The 25,822-nt window shown below is 36.6% G+C and overlaps 1 long non-coding RNA gene across 1 annotated transcript; it reads left to right on the top strand.

Moving 5' to 3' along the window:
• The first annotated feature begins 961 nt into the window (after positions 1 to 961).
• Positions 962 to 24,151, top strand: LOC139590711 (uncharacterized). The gene is made up of 7 exons (XR_011679411.1): positions 962 to 1,029; positions 2,464 to 2,633; positions 16,938 to 17,021; positions 17,782 to 18,140; positions 20,799 to 20,888; positions 23,064 to 23,152; positions 24,022 to 24,151. It is a non-coding gene; the product is annotated as an uncharacterized lncRNA (long non-coding RNA).
• The last annotated feature ends 1,671 nt before the right edge of the window (positions 24,152 to 25,822 follow it).

The raw sequence follows: 25,822 nt of genomic DNA, 5'->3' as shown, positions 1-25,822 counted from the left end.
AAGCTTCGTTTTGTTTTGTATTATTCATTTAAAGATGTTTTGCAGTCAGTTTATTTTGACATTCTGAAACCAGTAAACAGTGTCCATGTCAGGGCTAAGGCACAAAGGTTAGCTGCTGGGTCTGGCTCTCTTGCATAGCTGTTCTGGGGTTAAGATATATACTTAGTGTTCCAGATATCTGATATTATTCATAATTCTTGAGAGAAAAAAGAGTCAATTAATGAAAAGCAAAAATTCTTGAATTACGTACCATTATGTCATGCAAAAGACATGCAGTGAGAAGGTAGGAATGTATCTGAGTGTTTCCCAGCATTGAAAATGTGGCAGATGCATTGTTCCTCAAAAGTAATATGCTCTTCCTGAAATGCATTATTTACCAGAAACATGGGAGTTCGGGGATTTGGGTTGGTGTGGTGGTGATTTTAATTCACCATCTGCCTCCCTAGACCCTAATAGCCTTTCATTTATTTCATATTCACTAGGGCGTAGAAAATGCTCAGGGTGTTTAAAATATTATGTGGTTTAAAAAGAACCAGATAAAAGAAATTATAACTATTAACTATAGGGGGAATTACAGTGAAAAGTTTTTGAGTGCTTTCCAGGAGGATGCACAAGCTCAGACTTGCCTGATCTATTTCCACCTATGTCCTTTCACAGTCACTTTTTCTGAGCCATTTGGGAAGCTTCCTTATCTGCACATTGCTCTGTAAGGGGTAGGTGTGCCATCTGCATATTATTGTAAATTAGAGGATCCATCCATCTACTATCTTAGATGAGCATGGCTTTCCTGCAGGACTTTGTTAAATTGAGTAAATTTAATTTTCATATCCCTTCTGGAATATTGAACAAAACTAATTTTGTGACTGTAGGGTTTGAAAGCAGAAGGGGCAGTAAGTTAATATAATTAATCATTGTGTCATTGCTGCAGAATAATGGACTAATTCTCTTCCTAATTTCCAGTTACTTATCATTTGAAATCTCCCAGGGAAAACAGCACTGTGTAGAAAGAACAAGGAACAACCAATTAAAGTAAGTGTTTTGTGTCATCATCTTAAGCAACTGTAACAGAACTGAGGAAACTCTGGTTGTGATTTATTAGTTGCATTTTTTGAGTTTTTTATATACAATTAGATATTTGCCTGAACTGCTTCATATGGAAAAAGTAATGAATTTCCCCATATTGACATATTTTTGTGCATCAGATTTGCATTTTTAAAAAACAGTCAAGTACACAGAATAATTAGCTTGAGTTAAAATGAACAAAACAAACCATCTAAAACTCTTTGTTAAAAATGTTAGATATTTTTGTTCCAACTCTGAAAAATTAAACTCCCCTGCAATTATAAATCAACAGCAATCTGCCAGCAGGTCCTAATTTGGGCCTCTTAAACGAAATACTTATGTTTTACTTACAGGACTGTTTCAAATATTTATTTTACAGCTGATCATTTTAAACGTACCTTCTACCTGTCACTCATTTTGTCGTGGGACTGTGGGATCTACTAAATCTTTGCAGGTTCAGGTTTAAACTGGCACAACCAAGATGACCAAAATCTCTGATATCCCCCCCTGGGTTTGGAATCTGGATGATTTTAGAGAGAATACCCAACAAGGTGAAGGAGAACAAATAGGAATGAAGCACTGGGAAATACTGGATCAGAGACAGAGCTAAGGGAGGAGCTGGGGGAAAAAAAAAGCATCCCAGAAATGACTGTGTGGAGCCCATAAAGATGCAGCAGAGTGGCAGATGAGGTGATGGAAGGGCAGAGTGGGAATGGAGAGGGAATAGGAAGTTTTGGCATGTGTGAGATGAGGCTCCATGGGATGGGCAGGACAGGATGTGAATAGCAAAGAAAGATGTTTTGGCAGCTTCTGTTGCTGTATAGAGTTCAGCATAATTTCTGGCAGCAAGCTGGAAAGCATTTAAAGGCTGAGCTTTCAACTAAAAATTCTCATTAAGTAGAGGCCCAGTAACCCTGTCTAAAAGGTTAAAGCAAAAACACCAAACAAGGCAGCATTTCCCCCACTGTTTTTTATGTAAGTACAACTAATTGAACTGAACTTGGAGGAAATGCTAACTTGAACTTTTTTATTTTCTTTCCTTGAACAAGAACTCAGCATGAGCTGTTTGTTAGTTTGAAGTTTTAGTAATTTGGAACAACTTTAGTCACTGCTGAACCCAAATGAGAACCAAACTGAATAAGTAACATATTTAACTGTCTAAGCAGATGTAAAAATTTAGGATCAGTTTGTAACAATTCTGTTTTCTGCATTTTTAGTTTTGATCCCACTTTTCACTTATCCTGCCCTGATTTTTTCCAAGCTCCTGCTTTGAATCAGGTGATGCTGTAGATTGTAGAAGACCTTCTGGTGGGATGAGTTGGACAGAATTCATATTGGGGTTTAGACTGTGTGAATAGCATTGCTCAGACTCCTCTTTTTTCTTTTGATATTGCTTGATAGCTGCTTCCATCCTCACAACAAGCTTCAGGAAGGTGCAGAGGAATGACCTGCCTGCCTGCCAGACACTAGGGAGAATATCTCTCCATGCAGTGCTGTGCTGCAAAGTCAGCTGTCCCCACTACCTAATTGTCAGATGAGCACTGCTGTGACAAAGCCACTTGGAAAAACAGGTATTGTGTGGGTTTTCATCTAGAGCTGACATCAGGTGTTTTAAGAAAAAACCTGAGAGATTCATATAGAAATTGCCATGCAAGAGTTCATGCCAGTTATGTTAGCCAACTTAAAGGCTGCACAAGCAAGCTTTTGGAGTTTGATTTTTGCTCTCCTCTGTCTGGAGAACATGGTGTCAAGCACCCATTTTTTATTTTAAGCATAGTCTCACAGACTTGATTGTTCTTTGATCCTAGTGCTGTGCTGAAGGTAGTTCAAAGTTATAAGGAGTTATGTATGCTGTGTCTTAATGAAATGCTTGTCTGAAATTGAACTGATAGCCTGCTGTGAAAAAATCAATTTGCCATCAGCAACTGAATGTACTTGATGCTCAATTTAGTTCACCCAACTATTTCACGTTTGTTCCCTGTAGTAAAACAAAAGGGTCCTGAGAATTAATTACAGTGTTAGCATCTGCTCATGGCAGCTTTGCTGATACACTTGGTGGAATAAGATACTTAAGGCAGGAGGGAGATGGAGTGTAAAGTTTTTCCCACTGCCATTTCTTATGCAAATATCTTTTAAAGGATAGGCTCCTCTGGTGTTTCCTGTACTTTTTCTTTTGGCATTAGAGCACTCAGTTGTGTTTAAAACTAGCAAATGCTGATTGCTTCCAGATAATTTGTGTTTTGTCACTTTTTCATAGTTCATATTTCCATAACTATTGCCGGCTGCTCAGTGGAGTATTGTTTATTTGAATGTTGGTAATAACATTTCTTAGTTTAAAGTAAATCCCAAACATTTTGGGGGATCAGTAGATGAATGAAGTTGCTGATGTTGCAGGTTCCTGAGATTCCCAATGGTTGATCTTCTGTTGGTGTAATTCCAACCTGGTGTGCCAAGCACACTGTGGAGCAGCCTTGAATGCTGGACAAGAATACTTTTGTCTTGTGCAAAGTCTTCTTTAACAGCTTCACCTTTTTTAACGTTAAAAGTTGTCAGTGTGCTCACATGCCAGCCTAAACTGATGTTGTATTGTGCTGAACATAGAAACTGAGCTGCAACACAAGCACACAAAATATCAGTAACTTTGGGATTTTAGTATTTGATAATTTTGTATTTTAAGTCATATTCAAGTGAATAAATCTTGGTCACTTGGTCTAGGAGATGGACCAGGTACCACACTTTTTGCCTGGGCTTTTTTATTTTATTTTTTTTTGCTGAACCATCACAAGGTATAAATCATCTTTCTTGGAATGCCTGAGAAAACATGATCTCTGAAATCCAAGACATTTTCATTATTTGTAAATTGTCTGTAAGTTCTGTCATGTCAGATTTGAAATGTGTTCATCCACATCACTGTATTTTGGAGAGGATCATCTTAGATTTCTGTGAGAGGGTGCTTGAAATTTAATTTTGTCCTGTATGATTGTGATGTCTGTAATGGTGGTAGAGTTGTCCTGTTTGTATTGGAGAATTATTTCACTTAATGTAATTATAATAATCCCCCTAAATTTGGTGAAGTATAGCCAGGTTCATTTTGATTGTCTGTCCATTAGGTTGCCATGTACCAAATGCTTTTAACTTCTTAACTCATAAGAAGATTGTTGAAGCAGTGCTTGACACTGGTCAGGCGTTAATTACTGGTAATTAATACTAAAGTGAAAAGAAAAGATATAAATTAAATATTTAATAAATTAATACTCTTACAAAACTGCAGTAACATAGTGTGACATTTAATATGCACACCTGCATATCTTGTTTCTTCTACCCTCTAGAATTTTAACTGAGGGTTCAAAGAGTTTTTCTCAGCAATGGAAGAGCACTTCTGTATTTTGCAGATATGCTTTATTAGAACATCACATGGCATGAAATTTAAACTCTCTGCACGTAGAACAGTTTTTGAAAGAACATTTGCTGCTCCTCCAGAGTGAACACATCCTCTAAATAATTATTTTTGTATCTACTTAGCAAGGGCATCCTAATCAGGAAAAATGTCATATATCTTTATAAAAATAAGGCGGTTATTTATTAAAAGTGCTGCTGAGAATGACTGTGATCTCTTTAGACAAGAGCAGATACTCAGGTGAATTGAGGACTAATGGTTTTTATGATTCTTGAATATAGTTCTTATCAAGGAATAAGCTTCATATTGAGGAATATGCTTCATATGTTTGGCAATATTGAGGGGACAGAAAAGAAGAAACTGTTTCTATCATTCTATAATTTTTACAGTACATGGTATTTGTTACCTTGATAATACATTTTACATCTTTACATAAGCTGTAAGACTTCCAAAGCACAAGGTGAGCAGAATCTTCTGATCTCCATTCCTTGCATGAGAAATAATTGTCAAAAAGAAGTGGTTTTCTTTTGAATACCTCAACAAAACAGAAATGGGAATTTGTATGTGCTTTCAATTTGCTAGGAAGGGAAACAATTAATTTTTTTTTCCTTTTTTTTTTTTGGTGTGGGAAAAGTATTCCTCATAGCCTAATATTTAATACAGTTGGGAGGAAAACTGTAGGTTTTGTACACCACTTAATTTCTCTAGACATTGAAATGTCTTCACCTGGAGAAGCAGCCTATTTTGTGTCTAGCATTTTTCATTAGAGGTACTAATTAGCAACAGATAACAAATGATGCTGTTATGCATTAATACTCAGAAGTGCATGAAGGATGGATGGATCCACATTGGACCCATCACTGAAATAGGGGACACCTGCTCTCAGAGCCCTTGGCAGAAGAGCTCTGCAGAAATGATATTGAAACAGAATATATTGAGTATTTAATATAGTTTTAAATACATGTTTTCTGGATTTTTTTGAAGTAAGCATCCTTTATGTGGTTGCCTGCACTGCTTGGAATTGGACTTGATCATTCAGATTGTGCCAGGTAGAAGCTACAGTGGAAGGGTGAGGGGAGTATTGTCTTTATCCTGTTTTGTATCACTAAAATATAGAATATTTTGTTACACTCCTATTTAACATAGATGAGTTTTCAAGCCAGATAATTGCCCTGATTAATTCCTAACTACACCTGTTTATCTCTGGCAAAAAGGCCTTTCCTTCAGCTTTATAGGGTCTTCATTAATTATCTTTCCTTGATTTGTGGTAGCTACATGCATTACACTGCAACCCTCACCTTCATTTATGGTAGCAGAAGGGTTTCAGGTCCACCTTAAAGTACTTCAGGAGTTGAACTCGTGTGTGTAGCTAAGAAAAATAAATTCAATAAGGTCCTTCTCTAAAATAACCCCCTTTCTGTTGACCATGGCAAGACATACGGGGCACGTACACACATAACAAAACTCTCCTGTCTTCTGTTCTCATTTTAGTCCAGCTCATACATTTGCCAGATACCCCCTAAATTTTCCTAAAATAATCAATTATAAAATCAAGCTCAAGTTATTATTTATGAGGTTACAACACAGCTGATAATTTTTTCATGCTCCTGTATGTACCAGGAAACAAACCAAATGGACTTTTTGTTTGTGAGATGTTTTCATTTTGGTGTTTCCATGTTTGTTGGCTGCTTTGCACTGAAACAGTGTTTTCCTCTGCTTCCTTACCCAAGGCAGAGGAGTCTTGATTTGAACTTGTCTAATTTCTCATGTTTTTAGCAAGTAGGTATAGAAAGGTTACAGGGTTGGATTTTTTAGATGATTTCTCTTTTCATGTATTATCTACAAACCAGAAGTCTAGAGAGAAGGTAGGGAATTATATCAGAACAAGTCTTTAATAAGCCATCACAACAGGTACAGGTATTTTATTGGAGGCTATTCCATTGTCACAGCCCAATGCCTACTAAGATAAATATTTATGTAAGAGAGTGGTTTTTACCTGTGTATCTTACTTCACTTATATAAGTTTTTTAACAATGGAAACCACTCTGAATTCTTTGTACAGCAGTCTGTGCAAAAATTCTGCAATAGATTGTATTGTAACTGAAAAACTTTTAGGGGAATTCCAGCTAAAGAAGTTTGGAAGAAGTGCATTAAATTTGATGGCAGGCAAACTTTAAGGAAGAATATAGACAGTTGTGCTGGATGGGAAAAGTAAAGTAACAGTAAGAATTAACTTTTACTCTTGACATTTCTCTTCAGTAAATAACTATCTTACAACAATGCACATTCGATTCACATGCCCCTGTTTGTATTCTTAAATTTTGATAGATTTCTGCACATTATGACTGTTCAAACTGCATGTTGATGGCAGTGAAAATGAATGACATTTAATTTAGTACCACTGAGTTTTCATTTTCAAGGAAAACCTTAAGCAAAATGCACCAATGTGGTATACTCTGGAAGATCCTAGGAACAGTTTTCTGTACCCTTTTCCCCCTTTCCAATCTTTGAGAGCCAATCTTTGAGATTATAGATGTTATTTTGAGATTTTTGCATAAAGTAGATAGCTGAGCATGTGTTTATGTGCACTCAACCACGTGTGTTCCTGGGAACTATTGTATTTAATGTAAAAGAGAAATTGGTACCTTCCCAGTTCATGATAACATATATTTGATTGAGGCAGAAGAGCAAACACAAAAGAACAGCACTGAAAACATGACAGCAGGGTTAGCATAACTTTTAGGGAGAAAGGCATGTTTGGTTGTTTACCTTTTCCTTCTGCTTAATAGAATTACCTCATTTGTGACTTTACATTAAATTCTGCCTTACTGTCATGTAGAAAAATAATTTTTAATTAGTGTTTCTTTTAGTGCATTTCAGAGACCCATTGAAATCTGTAATTACTTGAAATTTTATAATTCATTTTAAGTACATAATGAGTACATAGCTGTTTACCTATGTAATCTATGTACTGGTATGTGACTTCATGCAGCATAGAATGCTTTTTGTTTTTGCAGACCTAGCTGATGTTTGATTTAATTTTTTAATGATAAACCTTAGATAGCTTTTAAAATTGAGATTTTTGTGTGTAAGTACTCAGTGACTGAACTGTTTTGATTGGTATCAGACAGGTTTAAGGCTGGCTTTACATTTAAAGATAACTTTATACATATTATAGAGTTTTCATTATGAAAGCTTTAATACTGTGAATACCAAGTATCAGTACACAGAATACCAAGAGATTTTTCTGCAATCATGTCTAAAGCACTTTCTCTTTTATATTTTTTGTGGGAAAAGTGTTGAACTGGATGTCATGACTTGCAAATTGATCCCCATCTCAACGGTAAAATCAGTAAACATTTGATGTGTAAGGAAAATATATTGATGATTTCTGAATATAAATTCTAACAAGTCTTGGTCCAGTGGCCTCCACTTTTCATCTGAGGTCACAGCACCTTTTGTGAAGGATAGCTTGATCCTCTCTAGGCTATTTACAAAGGAAATGTAGAATAAAGATGCCACCTTGTGGGTGAACTAAATGATGCAGTAGATGGTTCAAAATGTTTAACAAATAGATTCTATGTATTTGTGACTGGCTGCTGGAAATTGAGGTAAAAAAACCATAAAAATGTTTTTTTTAACATTTAGATTTATTTTTGGAGTTTATGTTCATGAATTTTTTATGAAGTATCTAAGTAACAACAGTTGGACCATTCTGGAATAGGTGTTAAATGGCTGCTAAAAATCATGCTTGTAGTCAACAGATAATTTTGTCACCAAATCCAATGCATTGTTCCTAATGTATTAAAGCACAATTTTAATGCCGTCTTCCTGACCTGATTGACAAAAAAAACCCCAAAAAACCAAAACCAACCAAACAAAAAAAACCAACACCAAAAAAACCCCCCAAAACAACCAAACAAGACAGGGAAGATTTTGCAGATATTCCCTGTATGAAAACAAAATGGTGATACATTCTGGTTCCTGTCCTGGAATTCTCAATAAATGCCAAGATTAACACATACATGTGTTAATTTGTCATTCTTAACTGCATGCCATGGGATTTCTTGCAGCATTCAATGAAATACCAGGAGTCTACAGACCTTGGTTTTGAATCACCTTTGCCTTAGGCAGGTTTATATAGAATGCTCTGGATTTTTAGGACTTTATTGCAATGTTTTTTGACTCATTCAGTGGTAATGGCCTCTCACAGCTGCTCTTTATGGGGAACACAACTGAGAGAAATGGTACTAATACCTCTATTCTTGTATGGATTTTTGGAGATTCATTAATTTTGGATTTTGCTTTGGGAGATACATGTTTGCTGTGCATCCATGTTTCTTGCATAAGAACCTTATAAACTCTTCAGGATCACTTAAACTTGTTTGTGGCATTGTGAATCTTTGATGTGACACTGGTGTAAGGAACATTTTCTGCTTGTTTAAGTTACTATGAGCACCATCATGTTCCTTTGGCTTTGGATTTATTTCTTCCTCGTTTGTCTGCAGATTTTAGGAGGATTGCTAAGGTAACTGATGTAAATACCTTGGTAGGATTCTTCTTTTCCCTGAAATTTGGGTCAGATTAGGCAAAGGCAACTCCTGTCCTCTCCCTTTTTTATGGACAATTGGATTAATGCAGGTGGGGGCTCTGCTGTGCAGCTGAGCAAGTCATCACTGGCAATTAATTTCTCCACATCTGGCATCTCAGATTAATTTATAAAGGTATGGTTTTACTACTAGCCAAGAGATAGAGATTTTATTTGGTAGCTGGAATGGTAGAGGAATTCCTGACACCTGGCCACAGCTCTGAGATCTGCTTCTTGCTGGTGTGCTGCCCCCATGAGCTGCTGAGAAGGCTGAGGTAAAACAGTGTGAGCTCTGCTGTCTCAGGGCTCTCCCGGGGGCTGAATAGTAGTGTGGTGGCTTTTCTTGGCTGATGTTGACCACAAGAGGTCAGGTGTTAAAAAAAAAATCTATTACAGCACAATGTAAAATATTCCTAGCCTGAAGATGTTTTAGGGCTGTTCTGTGTTATGCTCTGAGTTATCTGCATTGGCCACCCTTAGGAAATAATCAATACCATCAGAATCACCCAAGAAGTCAAGCAATAAGTGCCAGATGCAGATTAATTTTTGTGTGTGGTTGTGCACAACTTTTAAGCATGCCAAGCTTTTAATAACCCCATGCCCCATTATTTCAGTGGTGTTTATGTATATTTAAACACTAGTGCAAGAAACTAGCATCATGTTTGCTGGTTCAAAATCTATTCTTGCAGCTGTCTATTTCTAATGTCCTATAAGAGGATTTGATTTGAATGATTTTTCTCTTCTATAGCAGCTGAATATTCTGAACTTAATGCTTTGTGCCCTGCTCAGAAATTATAGGGTATACAAAAACTATACCCTGAAAAAAAATTATACCCTGAAATACATTCAAACATTTAAAACTTATTATGTCTAGCAGAGACAGATTTAAGATTACTGAGGTTTCTGGTTGAAGTACTCCAAACAGAAATCCATACTCCATTAGGTTCTGAAATATTATGTGACCTTAATTTTCCAGGTATTTTGCCCTTCAAGTTGAAGATAGTATTTTAATACTATTTAAGTCTCCTGAAGAGCCTTGTAATATGATAGGCTTAAGTTGTGAAACATTTGAACAAAATGAAAGATAAAAAAGCAATTTAGGATTTTGTATTTTTTAAAATGTGTAGCAATGTAAAGATATGCATCAAATAACACATTGAAATAGGTGATAAAATTTGCATATTTTTTGGTGCATTTTACAGTGAAATTATGTGTACATGCAATCAGCCATATTTCTTGTATGAAGGTCTTTCTTTGCATTTGACTATTTTAGGCAGAGGCATTTCCAGTGGTATGAACCTAGGGATTTGTCTTTTATGTTGTGGTGTACTTCACATAAAATTCTACCTGCAGAGCAGATGTAGGATCACATCTCAGGAGATGAAAGAGAATTTCAGAGCTAAACTTACTTTGTGAGGAAAAAAAGGAAGATTTAGCTTTAAAAAAATCTTACAGAAAAAGTTAGGGGAGAAATTTGTTTTCCTATTAGTAAATGCAATGTTTTCTTTGAGCAGTTTTAAATAAAAGGAAATGAAAATTATCAACAGCTGGTGGTATGCCCAGCTCCATGAGATGTTAGAAGTGTACCTAATAAATGACAGCAATGGCTTCTGCTATTTTATCCCCTCTAACATAATCCTTGAGTGCTCCCATAGCTATGAAATATGATAGAGGCAAAACACATCAATGCCAAATACCTGGAAAAAAGAAAGAGTATTGAACTATAAGGGCACTTATTCTGGGTGTGAAATTATATATTATTCATGTGTATATTTGTATACTTTGTAAGTGTGTATCTCAATGGTTACCCTAAATTTTGGTGGTTTGGGTTTTTTTTCTGGTCTAAAATTCATGTTTTATTCATATACACCAAAAAAGTGTTAATGGCAGGGTTTTCTGTAACTGTGTACAACACAGGTGGTTATTATATTCTGTAACAACTCAGTGTAGGTTGTCTTACCTAAAGATTTTCATTAATTTGCCCAAAATGTTATGGAATGGACCATCCTTTTGACAGGCCTGTGTGCTGATAGCTGCCTAGCAGATTGTACAGTGTCATGGTGTGGGTGTCAGCACTGAGACATTTTTCAGTCACAGCTTCAGGTTGGGCATTCTAGTTACTGAGCACAGGAAGGAATACAAAACATAACCCAGCAGGCAGCCATTAATTGCATTTTGCTTGTCTGAGCTGCTGTTTGCTTGCTCCAGGCTGCCAAACATTGAGCTTTTCCCACGGATTTCATTAGCTGCTGCCCAGTCCTGGGGGTTTGCTGCATGTTTGGGATCCTTCTCTGAGAGCTGCAAGTGCAGTGGTTGGTGGTGGCTACTGAATTGGGTCTCAGTGGCTGGTCCAGTTTTGGTGAAGTCAGAATAAATTCCTTTTGCTGACAAGACTGCCAGTTCTGGTTTTTAAGCGTCACAGGCTGCCTTGGCACTAGGTGAGTGTGAACATTCACCCTGTATTTCTGCCAAGCTAGGAGTAGGACAACTGTGAGTGCAGAAAGGCAGCCAGGAATCTTGAATCGGAGCTGTGAAAAATGATGTCCCCTTTAGTCTGTGCTTGTGGGTTTTATTTTGCCAAAAACGGCAAACTTGACCTCTGATTTGCTAAATTTTACTAACTAGCAACTGCAAGCAGTCTAAAAAAGGCAGTTTTAAATGATTCAAGATTGTATATTTGTTGACTTTTTTGTTTCATCTAGAAAGCTGTGAAGTTTTGTGTCTACTTTACTAGGAGTAATTAGCCCAGCACTCTGAAATGCACAGAGTGAAGGGAGGAAGTTACGAAGATTGTGGAAAGGAAAATGCCATCAGAATATGGAAAGGTTAAAAACTTATAAAAATTCCAGTGTTGGTGGGGTTAAAGAAAGATCTTTGTCAGATTTCTAGAAGTACCAAGTATACACCATAACACATCCACTTACTACTTTGAGCTTTCTCGAGTCATAATTTTTGTAATCCCATTAGTCCTTATTGAGACAACAAGCTTCAATCTGATGCTGGAAGGATGAATCTGTTTTTATATCTTGCTCTTAAAAAGAACTAAATAAACTTGTGGTCTCTGTTTCTGTCATTTGCAGATTCTCTTCACAGTGTTATGTCACTTGTAATCTTGTAATCTCTGTGGCTCTGCATGGCAAACACTCTCTGGCATTCTCAAACAAAATCCAGCTTTCCTGTTCTCCACATTCCAGTCACAGATAAAAATGTTTTATCTCATAAAGTATTGGGCAAGAATGTTTCTATCTATCATTTTACAAGAGAAGAACAAAACTAAGCTTTATCTTTGAAGAAACAACATGATCTTGTCCTTTTAATAGAAAGAAGAGATCCTTTGCCTGTGAAAATTAAATCCTCCACAGTTTGTAGTTGCTTTTAAAACTCCTCAGCCTGACAGTGAAATTGTGTAATCTGATAATAGCATGCCTGAGGCTTGTTGTGATTTTTTGGGCAGTAGTATTAGCAGATGCTGTGCTCTGCTGATTTTAGTCACTTAGGGTTTGATCCTGATCCCACTGACCTGAGTGTAATAGTAGTGTGATTACTCTGTCTTCACTGGAATTACCATACAGATTTTGGGGTAACCGAAATCCGCATTTATTTAATCACACTTGTAGTTCTGCTGTGGGCTTTTCAGAAGTCACTAAAGAAAGAAAGGCACAGGTGACTTTTCTCATCTCTTTGTGACAGATTTCTTAATTCAAAGAGTGTTTGCTGCTGACCAGTTGTTAGAATTGTCATGTAAATGTCTGTGTGTTTGTACTGATGACTCAAGGTCTCAGTGCTAATGCACACACTCGGTGACTTTCCCTTGTCTTACAGGCAGTTTGAGTTGCTTTAAGATTCCTGTGCCTTGTCACTAGAATTTCTCTTTATTCATGAACCTTCTCACTGACTTTATAGGCAGTTTGATATGAATATATTTGAGTGTCTGTGGTTGGATGCAGTAATTTGACATGTTCTAGAAGTGGTAAGCAGTTGGTGTTGGTAGGTGGCCATAAATAAAAACTAGCGAAATGCAGGATCTAATCCTGCAGTCATTTTTCCCCCTCTGATGCTGTCAATGGGAGATCTGTCTTCGTAACAGGGACTAAGGCATCAGGATTGTACAGAACAGAAATTGTAACTTGTTCACAGCAGATTTTATAGCACAGATGTCTTCAGTGGCACAGAAGTGAATGTTTCCTATTTAGTGAAGGCTTTTTCTTAACTTTGGAGGCTTTTCAGACTGGCAAACCAAACTCTCCACAGCAGACCCTTCAGGTTTTTTTCCTTATAATATAATAAGGGTAGTTAATTTAATGCTGAGCCTCATGTACTTTTTTCCTCCTTTATTTTACTGACCAAAGAAATTTAACAAGAATCTTGTGCCCCTTTGTTTTTTGTGGTTCTCAAAATCTCCCATTTCAGTATTTTAAAACTCCAAGTAAAAGATGCTAATAGATGAAGGTGTTAGAGATATCTCATTATTATAATCCCTGATAATAAACGGGTTCACTATATATTTTATGCATCCTCAGGGTAATTTAGGGATAACACAGAAATGGTAAACAAAATCAAGAGGAGAAAAAAAAGGAGGAGAATGAAAGAGGTTTTTGAGCTGCTTTTTTCCTGGTACAGGGGGGGCTGTTTGGGGGGGCTGTTTGGGGACACATGTGAAAGCAGGATTTTAGCTATGTCCAGGCTTGGAGGCTGTGCACCACACAGAGAGGAAGGCCACTGCTGTCTTCTGCCTCCTTTCCTTTGTGACTCTGATCTCAGTGGTTACAGAAGAAAGCAAATGTGTTGGTCTAGGAGAGAAGGTCTCCAGAGTGTCTGACCTAAGCCGTGGCTTTCTCTTGGCTTGGACTGCCAAGTTCTTGTTCTGGTTTTGTCACTTAGGGCGGGGGTGGCCCAGTACTCCAGTGCTTCTGTTCCCTGCTCAGGTAAAATCTGATGCAGCTGTTGAAGGGCTGTAGTGCTGCACGGGGCAAACCTGGCTCTGGGAATCTCTAGGAAAGAGTTCATATGCTTTTTAGGAATTCCTAGCCTGCTTTCTAGGAATTCACCTCTCAGCTTTCCAGGCATTTGCACTGTGCTTTCTAGGAAATGCCAGCTTCTGCTTTCTACTTACATTTCCTCATTGCTTTGCAGGATTATTTCCCCACATTCTTTTGTGGTTTTTGTTTTTTTTTTCCCCTCTGTTGCATCAGGATAATTTCCCCTCAATTTACAGGAATTGCTTATGCGCCTTCTGGAAATTTGCTCTTTCATTTCCAGGAATTTATCTCTGGTTTTCATGAATTCTCTGTGTCTGCTTGTTACGAATTTAACCTCCCATGTTTTGTGAATTTTCTTTGTGCTCTCTGAGGAATCTCCCCTCCAGGCAGGTATCTTCCATAGATTTTTTTCTCTGTGCTTTGTAGGAATTTACTTTGTATACTCTAGAAAATTTTCCTTGTGCTTTCAAGGAATTCCTCTCTGCCTTCTAGAAATTTTCTCTGTGCTGACTAGATATTTTCTCCTGCAAGTTCAAGAAATTTACCCTCTGCTTTCTAAGGCATTCTATATGTACTTTGTAGAAATTTTACACGGGTTTTTGAGGAATAAACCCTTTTCTTTCTAAGAATTTCTCACAGGCTTCCTTGGATCTCACCTTTCAATTTCTGGGAATTACATCCTTTTCATTTAAACTGTGGGTAAAAACATACTACTCACAAGTGGCTACGTATTAATTTATTAACTAGTAGGATCAACTATTTGTTCTGATTTATATCTCAGGCCTTTTTTTTGACCCTTTACTTTATGCAATCTGCAATGAGGTCTTGGCCCTGTTTTTTCTTTTCTAGGTGCTTCTCATTTATAAGTAAAATTGTAGGATGAGGCCTCCGTGTGGATTCACAGCTCTTGCAGTACTTGTCTTCCTGTACCAATTATTTGCCATGTAATAATATTTTAGAATGTTAATTGTGATAACTGACGTTATCTTAATTTAACAGATAAGGAAAATTGTAGCAGGAGGGTGGTGTAACTTCTCAGCTCCCAAAGGAGCTTAGAGAAGATTTAATTTCTAGCTCATTTTAGAAGCAGATATGCCAAAAGTAGAAGAGAACAATCAGTAAGGGTTGAACCCCAGCTTTCTGGTTTGCTTTGGTTTTTTAAATCAAGTTCAGGTATTGCAGATGCTAAAAATCATGGAAGAGTTGAAACAAAATAAGATCTAGAATGTTAGATTCTAATATATTGGCCACATAGCTCCCACCTTCTAACCCCAGAAAGTTCAAAGTGGGAGTTCCCAGTTCCCAATTTTTATCCCTGATGGACACCGCGTCTCTTGGCATGTCCGCCTTGACCAGCAACAGCTACATACATCAATGTGAGCCCTCAGTTTCTTAGACCCTTCACAGCTTTAACTTTGGTCAAAAGCACCTACAAATACCTGTGGGTTGGGAAAAAAAAAACTTCAAATTGCTCTTTTGGTCACATTGTAAATTCACAAAGGAAAAGAAAGCAGAGTGTAAATGTAATAGGGAAATGCCTCTAGGTGCTGAAACCCGTCACATAACAATTCCTTCTCTCTTTCCCTGTTTGTGTCACATGGTATTAAAAAGAGACAGGTATTAATCTGCTCCTCCTATACAACTTTAAGTTGTATAAAATGTGCTTTTATCATAGCTACCTTGAGTGGCTAAGGCAGATAATTCGCTGCTAGAGTGTTTGAGATTTTTATCTATCCATGGGGCAGTCTGCCACACCATTTGCTCATTCTTTAATTGGTTAATTAAATATGTTATAGCTTCTAGTTTCAGAGAGTAATAAAAGCTTGCAAAATAATCTGTTATGTATACAGAGATGAGGTAGGCTTTGCCTGGTGTCTTGCCCTATGGTTCTGGCACCCACAAGGGTCTGAGAAAGACCACGTGACTCTCATGAGGGGATTAAAACATCATGAATAGAAAATCTTAATCAAAAGCTAATGTAAAATCTGTACTTTTCTTTTTTCTTTTACTTTTTTTTTAATATTGGCAGTAATCTGGATTAAAAGAGCTGTAGGCCTCCCACCTCATTTATTGCTTTGTTGATTTATTTATTTTGAACTTGTAGTATTTTCTTGTGCTTAGACAAAGGGTTTACAAAGGTGTTTGTGAAAGTTATTTCTCCTTTTTCTTGAATTGTCATATTGATAATATTAAAGAGAAAAACCCATATCCTTTATTGATTTATCAACAGAAGACTTTACTCCAGTCAGAATTTTTTAATAGAAAAAATTTGTTCAGAAGCAAAATGCAAGATAAATTCAGAATTTTAGCCCTTTTCTAATGTTTTCAGAACATCTTCAAGAGAACAAAAAGATTTCTACATATTATTAAGCTTATCTCTTTTCTGTGTTAGTTATCACATTTTTTTCCCTGGTACATTTCAGAGAATCAAGAACTGTAATAACTTTATCATATTACAGTTAAAAATTTCTTAGATAGCAGGATAGTAAGAGTATTAATATTGTCAGAGACTTAAATATGGAAATAGGGTATTAATCACGTTTCATGTAAATTGCAAAACGTAGGCTATTGAGTGAGATTAGAAGTTATCTCATGATAAAAGCACTCTATCAGAAAAGAACATTCTCTTAAGTAGTTTTTGTCTCCATGTAAGTATTTTGTACTATTGTTTTCTAATAAGTCATCTGTCATTCAAATAGAAAAGTCCTAGATGTGGGAAATGAGGGGCTAGGATGGAACCAAAGGGCTTAAGGATGTTCAAATGACATCTGAGATTATCTCTGAGGTCCATCAGAGGCAATGGAGCAGAGGAGATTTTGCAGGATGCCAGCTGAAAACCTGCTCCTTGTTTTCTGTGGGAATGCAGGCTGTGTGCTTTCAGCTTAAGCCAATGTTCTCCATTTTCTTGCAGCTTGGATCCTTCTTTGAGCTCACTGATGTCTCCCTGTGTCTGGAATGCCAACACCCTCGTGGTCTCCAGAGACTGAAGCCAGAGGTGAGCAGTGTTGCTCTTGTCACTGCTTGGGGCAGCAGCTCCTCAGCGTGGGGAGCAGGTGCTTGCTGAGGGATGATCCCAAATTTCAGCACTCTGATCCCTGTCCTGAAGGAGTTGAGCCAGCTGGAGGCAGTTTCCTGTGCCTCACTTGCAGGTAGCCATGTGCAATGGTAGAATGAGTCTCTTTATAAAGGTGGGCAGCTTGATGGTATTCCAAGAGTTAAAGGCTTAATTAATCCCCCAACACTTCCAGGGGTTGCTTCTTCTCTGTTGTCTGCTGTGGAGGAGCTGAGATCCGGCCTTCTTGCCTGGAAATGTTTAGCTAAGCTTTCCTCCTTTGGTGCATTTTAACTCCCTCTGAGCCTTTTTGTGCGGCTTCTTTTTTGAGAAAAGTAGACTTTGAGGAATCACCTGCAAATCAGCTCTCCAGGGGAATTGCAAGAGTACCCAAAGATCCTTGCTTTTGTTATCCCTGTTTTGGCAGCACTGCTGAAGGATGTCCTCACATGATGCCAGTTAGATGCAAAAGCTCATTTTTATTGGATGCCCCAGATCAACAGCTTCCCAGGTTTATTGAAGTATTTTGAAATCCTCTGAAAATGTGTTGTATACCATTTGCTTTGAAGGAAGAATCTATTATAGTTTTGTACTGTCTGGTGGAAAAAAATGTTTGCTTTTTCCATTTCTGAATGCACCCAGTGATTCTGTAGCTAAAAAAGCTGAAGTATCATTTTTGACTGTGTGTTTTTTGTTTTTGCAGATCTGCTGTCCAAACCAGCATGCTGTGTTATGCCAATCCAGTGCCTTGTCAGCGTGGCAGACAGCTGTAGTTAGAATACAAGGCTTTTGTGTTCCACCCACCCCCTCATCTCTCAGGTTTTATTCCACTTCTTTGAGCAGTGGACACATTCTTGCCAATCTCAGTGTTTTAATTTAATTTGGGCACAGACTCTATAAAATTGAACAGATGTCTGAAAGCAGTGGAGAGAAGACCATAAAATGAAACACGTGCTTAGCTCCATTTGAACCAAGCAATGCTGGATTTTTTTGTCCCCATTGCCACAAAGTCACACATGACTTGGAGGTGTGTGACAAGAGGATCCAACATGGGGAGAGGAGGTAAGGCGACTGGAATTGGACCTACTTTTCTTTCCTATGTATTTTTGAGGTGTGTTTTCAAGACTGGGTGCTTCTTCATCTTCTACAGTTACCAGCACTCATTTCTCTAAAGTAAAGTAAAGATTATATTTCCCAAGAAATTTTAAAAAGTATTTAAAAAAAACCCAGTAAAATCTCTTCCACAAAAAATATTTTTCAACTCTTTCCCCTGAAAGATAACTTGACTTTATTTTTGATGGGAATGGGCATGGAAAATGCTGGTTTCCAAGTAATTCCTGGAAACACAGGATGGTAGTTCCATCCAGTAGGCAAGCCAGAAATTCCATAGCACAAAATTTCACTGCCTAAAATAATCTATTCATGAGAAGATAAGTTGAACAAATTAACCTGAAATACTGACCTTTAAAAAATGCTTTATTTTTGAAGACATTTAACAGTATTTTTTTACCTCAAGGTAAGGTAAAAAATAAGATTAATTACATAATTTTTTGAAAAGTTGTCATGATTGTGACATGACAGTGATATTCATATGTGATATCATGCCTTAAGATTGAGCCAATTTTTGCAGGTTTGTCTGCATGAATGTCTCTAGTAGATATATTTTCTTACCCCTGTCTAAACTAATAAGAAATTCATGCTCTAAAGGACTTGTTTTACCTACAAATAGCCTAACAAACATTAGATTAGGTTTACAGGCTTTAAAGATATTGTGTTTTGAAAATAAAGCTTTTGTTTTAGGAGTCAGAGTTTGCACTTGATAGACAATTCTCTGGTTTTCCTCCCATCCACTTGTACCTTGATGTCTTTCAACTGTGCTACCCTCTAGATGTAGAAAAGTGTGTAAATGGTAATACCATTATAAAGGTGGTAGGTGAAAAAATTGAGACTGAAGCTGGATTTGAAGTTGATTGTCTTTAATTCCTCACTAGTTCACTGTCATTGATGTACAGTCTATTTTCTTATCATTCCTGCAGTAGTTAATATTGATGGAGACATATTTATCCTGTATCATAATCTTCTCTTTCATGCTGAAGACTTTAAAATTGTTCAGTTGAAGACTTTAAAAGCTTTTGTTGGAGGAGTTTGTTACATGTACATCTGAAAAGAAAATTGAAAAAAGCACTGAAACTGAAATTTCAGAATTAAATGCATCATCTTGGAAAGCAACATAAATGGTTCTCCTATCCCGGAGCACTTCTGCATATGCATTTCTTTATATTCATATACCTGGCTATAAAGTAACTACCACCCTAACTTATAATATCTGAATATGCAACCAATTATTTGCCTTTGTGACTTATGTGGAAAATGTGAGTAGTAGGAGGAGGACATGCAAAGTCTCAGGAGGAAAATGAAGATGTGTAACCATAGATGTTAGTCACTGCTGCAAAAGCAGTGTCAAATTATATTGGATATTCAGCCCTAGCAATTGAAAATGTCACATCTCTCTAGATGTGTTACTGGCATCTAAACACTATCCACTTTTAGATCTCCCAGAAGTTTTATGAAAATGCTTGAGAAAGTTTCCTTAAATGACACTCTTTTCAAAGAAAATATGCCTGGGAGGCTGTGGGCTTTTTTCAGTATTATATTCAGGAACTGCCACTTCATTAAAAGCAGTGTTTAATGTGTACATTCTCAGTTACAGGCAGTTTTTGCAATTCCCAAGCCATAGGCATCATGGAAGATGACTCTTTCATGTTTTATGTTTTATTTACTAATAGCATTTACACAGTTACTACCAACTCACTTTGTCTAGTTTCTTGAGCACCTGTAGAATTTCTGGAAATCAGTAGGAAAATGCATGGAAAGCAACTGGCAAACTGGAAAGACACTGGGAAATTTTCTAGGAAGCATTTAGTAAATTCCTGAAAGTTGGGACATAATTCCTAGAAAACAGAGGGAGATTTTTCCAAAAAAAAAACCACACAGGGGAAGATACCTGCAGAGAAAGGAGAAATTTCCTGAAAAACAAAGTGGTACAGCCTAGAAAGTGGAAGGTAGAAAAAGGAGGAGAGCAGCCAAAGTGAATACTTTCAACAACACACTTAAGACTTCTAGGAAGTTGGCTGTGGATTCCCCAAAAGCACACAAAGAAGTCCTATGAAACAAAGAGGGAATTCCCAAAAATCTTGTGCAAAGTTATGGGCATGGGGAAAATTGTGGAAAGTGTGGAATATGTGGAAAATTTCCCAGAAAGCTGGTGATATTCTTGAAAGCAGTGGAATGCACTCCTGCAAAGAACGAGGCAAATTCCTATGATTTGGAGTGTGGATGGGCACTCCTAGAAAGCAGAAGGAGAGTTTTCCAGAAATCATATGAGAATTTGATGGAAAATAGAGAGGAATTCCAGGCAATGACAGGTGGCAGCTCATGATACTTTTCAAAGTGAAGCAGAAAACTTGTACCAAACTCTGCAAGCTGCTGAGCCTAAGCCTTACAGCAAATATGCATGAAGACTGAAACATATTGAGTAGAAAATACTGCAAATATTTTTGTTGGAAAAATCAGATTGCTTCTCTGATAGTGAAAACCTTTTTTGAACATATGATTGCAAGGTTCAGATTAGTTTATATTAATGGATAATCAATATAGTAAGTTTTTAATAGTAATTTTTATGATTATCTGTTTTTTTGATGGAATTCATCCATTTGGAAGGAAACTAGATGGTGGCAGCCTTGGGATGATAACTGAAGTGAAACACAAGACTGTCAAGAAATAAGCCATTAAAAAACCTTCAGGAAAAGGGTAAGTATCTTGTAGATGTGTTATATTCTTTAAATTATTCCTAGCTTTCTTACTATCTGATGAATCTCCTCTTCCAATATCTGTTTGAGCACCAGGTCATATTTGATACAGAATTTATCTTTTCAGTTATGGAGATGTTTATTTTAGTTTTTCAGGTAGCTCTTTGTGTCTCATTCATTGCCCCTGTGGAAGAAACCTAAAGCAGCATAAGTTTTGAAAACATTCAAACTCTTCTGTCAATCTGTGTAATTTAAGGCTCTTATACTTTAAAGAAAGAATAATTGAGAATATATTTGCATATTAGATTGTAAAGTAACCAAATACCTTTGAAGGATATAAGCAATTGTTTCTTAGGTATTTATTTGAGTTTTTATCAATAAAGTAAGGTGAAAATAAGGAACAAAAAAAGTGTTCCATTCATAAATCAATATGAATACCACAATGAAAATTTTTGCCTAAAGTTTTGTGGCTGACCTGACAGATAAGATTTCAGGACTTTACAATGCAGGAGGTACTATAAGTACTGCAGTAGAATGTGTAAAACAATATTTGCTGTTAGCTGCATGTGTAGGATTTTTTCCTTGGGATATTGAATTGTTTGGAAGTCTTATTTGATTGAAGTATTACAGTTTTAATTCCTAGTTGCTGAAAAGTTACATTTTACTTTGTTTCAGGGGTTGGTAATCAGGCTTTCTTAAAGCCATTTTTAAAACATTAAATGGAAGAGGCTTTAAGCTAAATCCATACTTAGCCCTTGATTTAAAATCACTGTATTTTTGTGCATTTTAAAAATGCATATGTTTTGAAAGCTTGAGGGTTTGTTGTAGTAAACACAATACTGATGATATTTGTGGCTGGTCAATTGTCCTTTGCCCTCTGTCCATAAAATACTAAGTGCATTGGGGTTCTAGGTCATCACTACAGCTGCAGCATTGCAATTAATTATATACTGTTATTATATTAGAAGAAACTAAACTCAGAACAAAATCATTACCTTCTCCCTTTTATTAATATTAGCAGACATAGCTTGTAATGGAGCTGTGTGAGGATGGAGAACTTAAAAAATGCTTTGTGGTAAAGGGCATTTTGCAGAAAATGAGACAGGACACATCATTCAAAGCCTTGCTTCAGCAATAACGTTTCTGCACAAAAACTATAATTACATTCCTCTGTTTCTCCCATATGTTCATTGATTTTGAGTGTTCATACATTTAAAAACAGTTACTGATTGATATTTTATCTATTATTTATTTCATAGGATAAAAATAATCCAGTAAAGAAGAAGTAAAATATACTACATGAATGCATTTTTAGAACTTTATTTTTCTTACAGATGCAATATGTGCTGCCATTTTCTTTTACTTCTCTTTCTGAACCAGCTGTGGCAATAACTGTGTTATTATTTCTTAGCTTGCAACTGCTTTGCATTATAACTTTAACTTAGTTCAGTTTTTAAGTGCGCAGTGTATTACAGGAGGTAAAAAAGCAGAAGTGGATTGCTCCTGATACTTCCTCACAGCATATGTTACATTTAAGGTTCAGTGAACATCAGCATTTTCATCCACCACACAGAACCACTGCAATTCTGCACAGTCCACAACAGAATTAATCTATCCAGTCAAAACTTTGGATTTTGTAGATGGTGAAGGACTTGCAATTCTTGAGGTTTTTTGCAAAGAAATGACTAAACTCTTTCTTACAATATAGTGCTTTTAGGAACCCTTCCTTTACCTCTTTTTCCAGAGAGTTATATGGCATTATGGAATGGTACCTTTTATAAGGCCTTGTTTCTTCTGGGCCCTCATCAAAACAGCAAAAACCCTTGGCTGGTTTGGTATGTAAAAATGAATTTCAGGTGTGAAAATATGTGCAAATTTGGTAAATGCACTCTACTTTTTTTTGTTAGATGATGCCAGATGATCTGATTTTAAAAGACCAAACCATTATGTACTTTTGCCTTTCTTACAGGATTGTGGTGAGGAATAATATTTCAAAATTTGAAATTCTTGTATGACTTCCTGGAAGAAGTGAGGAAGATGGTTTTTGTTAGACTGCCACTAGTTTAGAATAAAATGCATGGGAACTGCTCATAGGAATTAATCAAAAGATTTTAAAATATTTCTGTCAGAATACGTTCACTGTAACTGATAGTATTTTATTTCTCTCTCTTTGCAGGTATTTTTTGCAGAGATCTAAAAGTGGAAAACATTTTTGTTAAAAGCAGTGACATCAATGAAGTAAATGAAGTGGAATTAAACATAAAGGTAAGATGAAAATTGTAGCAGTTCAGCTTCAAGAACCATTTTTAATATCCAGGTATTACTGGGAGACCTGACTTTGATACTTATTAGTAGATTTTGAAATGAGTTACTAAATGGTGTTATTATGGAAAAAAATCATTTGGAAGTGAAGAGCCACTGTTGAAAAGAGTATTTTTTTTAAACTGTAAGCACATTTCTTGGTCAATTAAAAAAAAAATCCTTAAAGTAACCATACCTTGTTCATGAAGATCTACATTTGCATAGTCCCAAGCCATTAGGTACAGGAAGCTAGCAGATGCTAGCTATTAATTACAGTGAAATGTAATTAATATTTAAATTAGGAATGTTTTCAATTTAAAGCAAATCTGTTAGTAATTCAGAAAAAAAGCCTATTTGATTGAAATACAAGTATATTATAGGATTCTTTTGATATTAATAAATATTTGCTACCTAAACACAATGTTCAATATGCTTACCTCTTTTTTTGCATTGAAGAAGATAGTCTTTGATGTTTTATAAATCATGTTTTAATTGTGCATCACTAACTTGCTATTTAGTAGTAGCTACTGTTGAAATGTAGACATCATCTTGTACAACTGAATTGTCGGATGAGGAATTTACTATCTGGGATAGAAGACTCCAGGCTGAGGAGCATTTTAGACACTGAAGTGGGCAACTCAGTAATTATAATGGATAAATCCAGACTGCAAAACTGTTTTCTGTTTCTTAGATCTGTGTATTTTTTTATAATCTCATGGTCATTTTAAGACATATTGTGTATTTCTCTGTACCCTTCAGTTTAGGGCAGTGTGTGCCTTTCTTCCTGAAAGAAGGTAGGTAAGGCATTGATAAATTTTCTGTCTTTTCCACAGGTTTTCCATCCTTTCAGTCAACTCACCTCTTCCATCAATAGAAACCACCATGGCCAGCTGTTCTTTTTTCATGGCCTTGCTTTATGTACCCATTTGGAACAGCAAACTAGCACACTCTGTCATCTCTCCTGCAAGGGGCAAGTATTTCTTCTATGTTCCATCCTGTGAATGAGGTCAGATCTTTCCTCACTTTGCTTGTTCCTCTCATTTTAGAGGAGAATAACTCCTGAGTGACTTTAATGGGAGAAGTGGAAAATACAGAACCAACTCCCAAAGCTGGTGTGGCCAGCAGCAATAATGTGACTACAGGAAAGGAGAGGTCCATCACACAATGTGATATTAAAAATAAAAATCAGCTAAAACCAACATTTAAGTACTTTGGACTTTCAGGCTTGAGGAAGCTAATGTTATGTATCAGGCTAAGGTTCACACCCTCCTATTTTTGGCTGTGAGAGTCTTCCTGGATCTTTATGATTTTCTGGTTTTGGGCAGGATATGCAGACAGAATGATGGGACAAATCCAGACGTGGCTTGTTCCTGTTGAGAGAGGTTCTTCCATATGGCCCACGAGTACATGGCACAGGTGCATACTGGCATGGGGCTGAGATGAAGTTTTGTTAATATGTATAGAAAGACCTTCTTTTTCCAGCCACCTCTCAGTATCAGGACATTCCTTCCTGAACTCACAGATACTGATATCTTCAAATGTATGTATTGTCTCATAGACTTTGATATGAAAAGTATAACATGTAAAAGTATTCTGAAGAATTTGACTTCTTCATGTATTACACTTGAATAAGGCTTTACAAACAGGATAAAACCCTATCTTGTTTAAAAAAATTAGCATTTTTTCACACCTTTCGAAATATCCTCTTCATGGACAGTTGATGAGTACTACCTTTTTGGTTAAGACTTCTTTTAACTCTGTATCACTCTGGTGGTAACCTCCCTCTGGTGACATAGAGCTAATTTGTGACTTCTGATGTGATGAAGAAAAATATAAGAATCTCCAGCTAAACAATGGGAATGAATAATAACCAATTTTTTTAGACAAATTCCATCCCAAAAATGTGACTACCCCAGAGTATGAGATTGATTAATATTTGGTGGCGAAACGGAAATTGAAAAACCCCCAACCCCACAAAAGCAGGTAATGATGATGTAGCCTGCCCAATTTACATGCCTTTCAGGGCTTTTCCCTTGTCTGTTTAGGCAATGAAACCTTTGCATTCCATAACAAAAAGATTTGTAACCTTTTCTGATTTATACTGCATGCTATAATATACTTCACTCCATTATTCAACATAGCATTCATTTTTTAAATTCTGTGGAGTCGTTTCCTCAACAGTTTATACCAGCAAATTTCACAGCTTGTTCATTACAAACAGAAGCAAAAAAGAAATCCTTTTTTTGGGGAAGATAATTAGTTCTTCCAACATTCTGATTTATTAAATACTAGTAGCATTATATATTCTTTAAGTGAGGGGGCTGTACAGGATAGTTTCCAATTTACCAATCATGACAGAAACATAGTCTCATCACTGCAAGGGGCCTTGAGGTGTTTGATTTATTTCTCTGTCCAAAGGAAGAAGCAGCTGTACCGAGGTCATTTCTGATGAATATTTGTGCAAAGTGTACTTAAAGACCTCCAGTAATGGAGACTCCATAATCTTCCCAGGCACTCTATTCTGATGCTTCATTATCCTCCTAGAAATTTTTCCTGCTGTCTGCCCTGAACCTTCAGTTTGACAATCAACTTAAACTTATACCTGCAGGCCATGATCTAATCACTTTTTTCATT

Source organism: Agelaius tricolor, unplaced genomic scaffold (assembly GCF_023055355.1).
Source record: "Agelaius tricolor isolate 1412-34295 unplaced genomic scaffold, bAgeTri1.0.p SCAF_5, whole genome shotgun sequence".
Taxonomy (NCBI): Eukaryota; Metazoa; Chordata; class Aves; order Passeriformes; family Icteridae; genus Agelaius; species Agelaius tricolor.
Note: the sequence above shows the minus strand (reverse complement) of the source record. Positions and strands in the feature narration are given on the sequence as shown.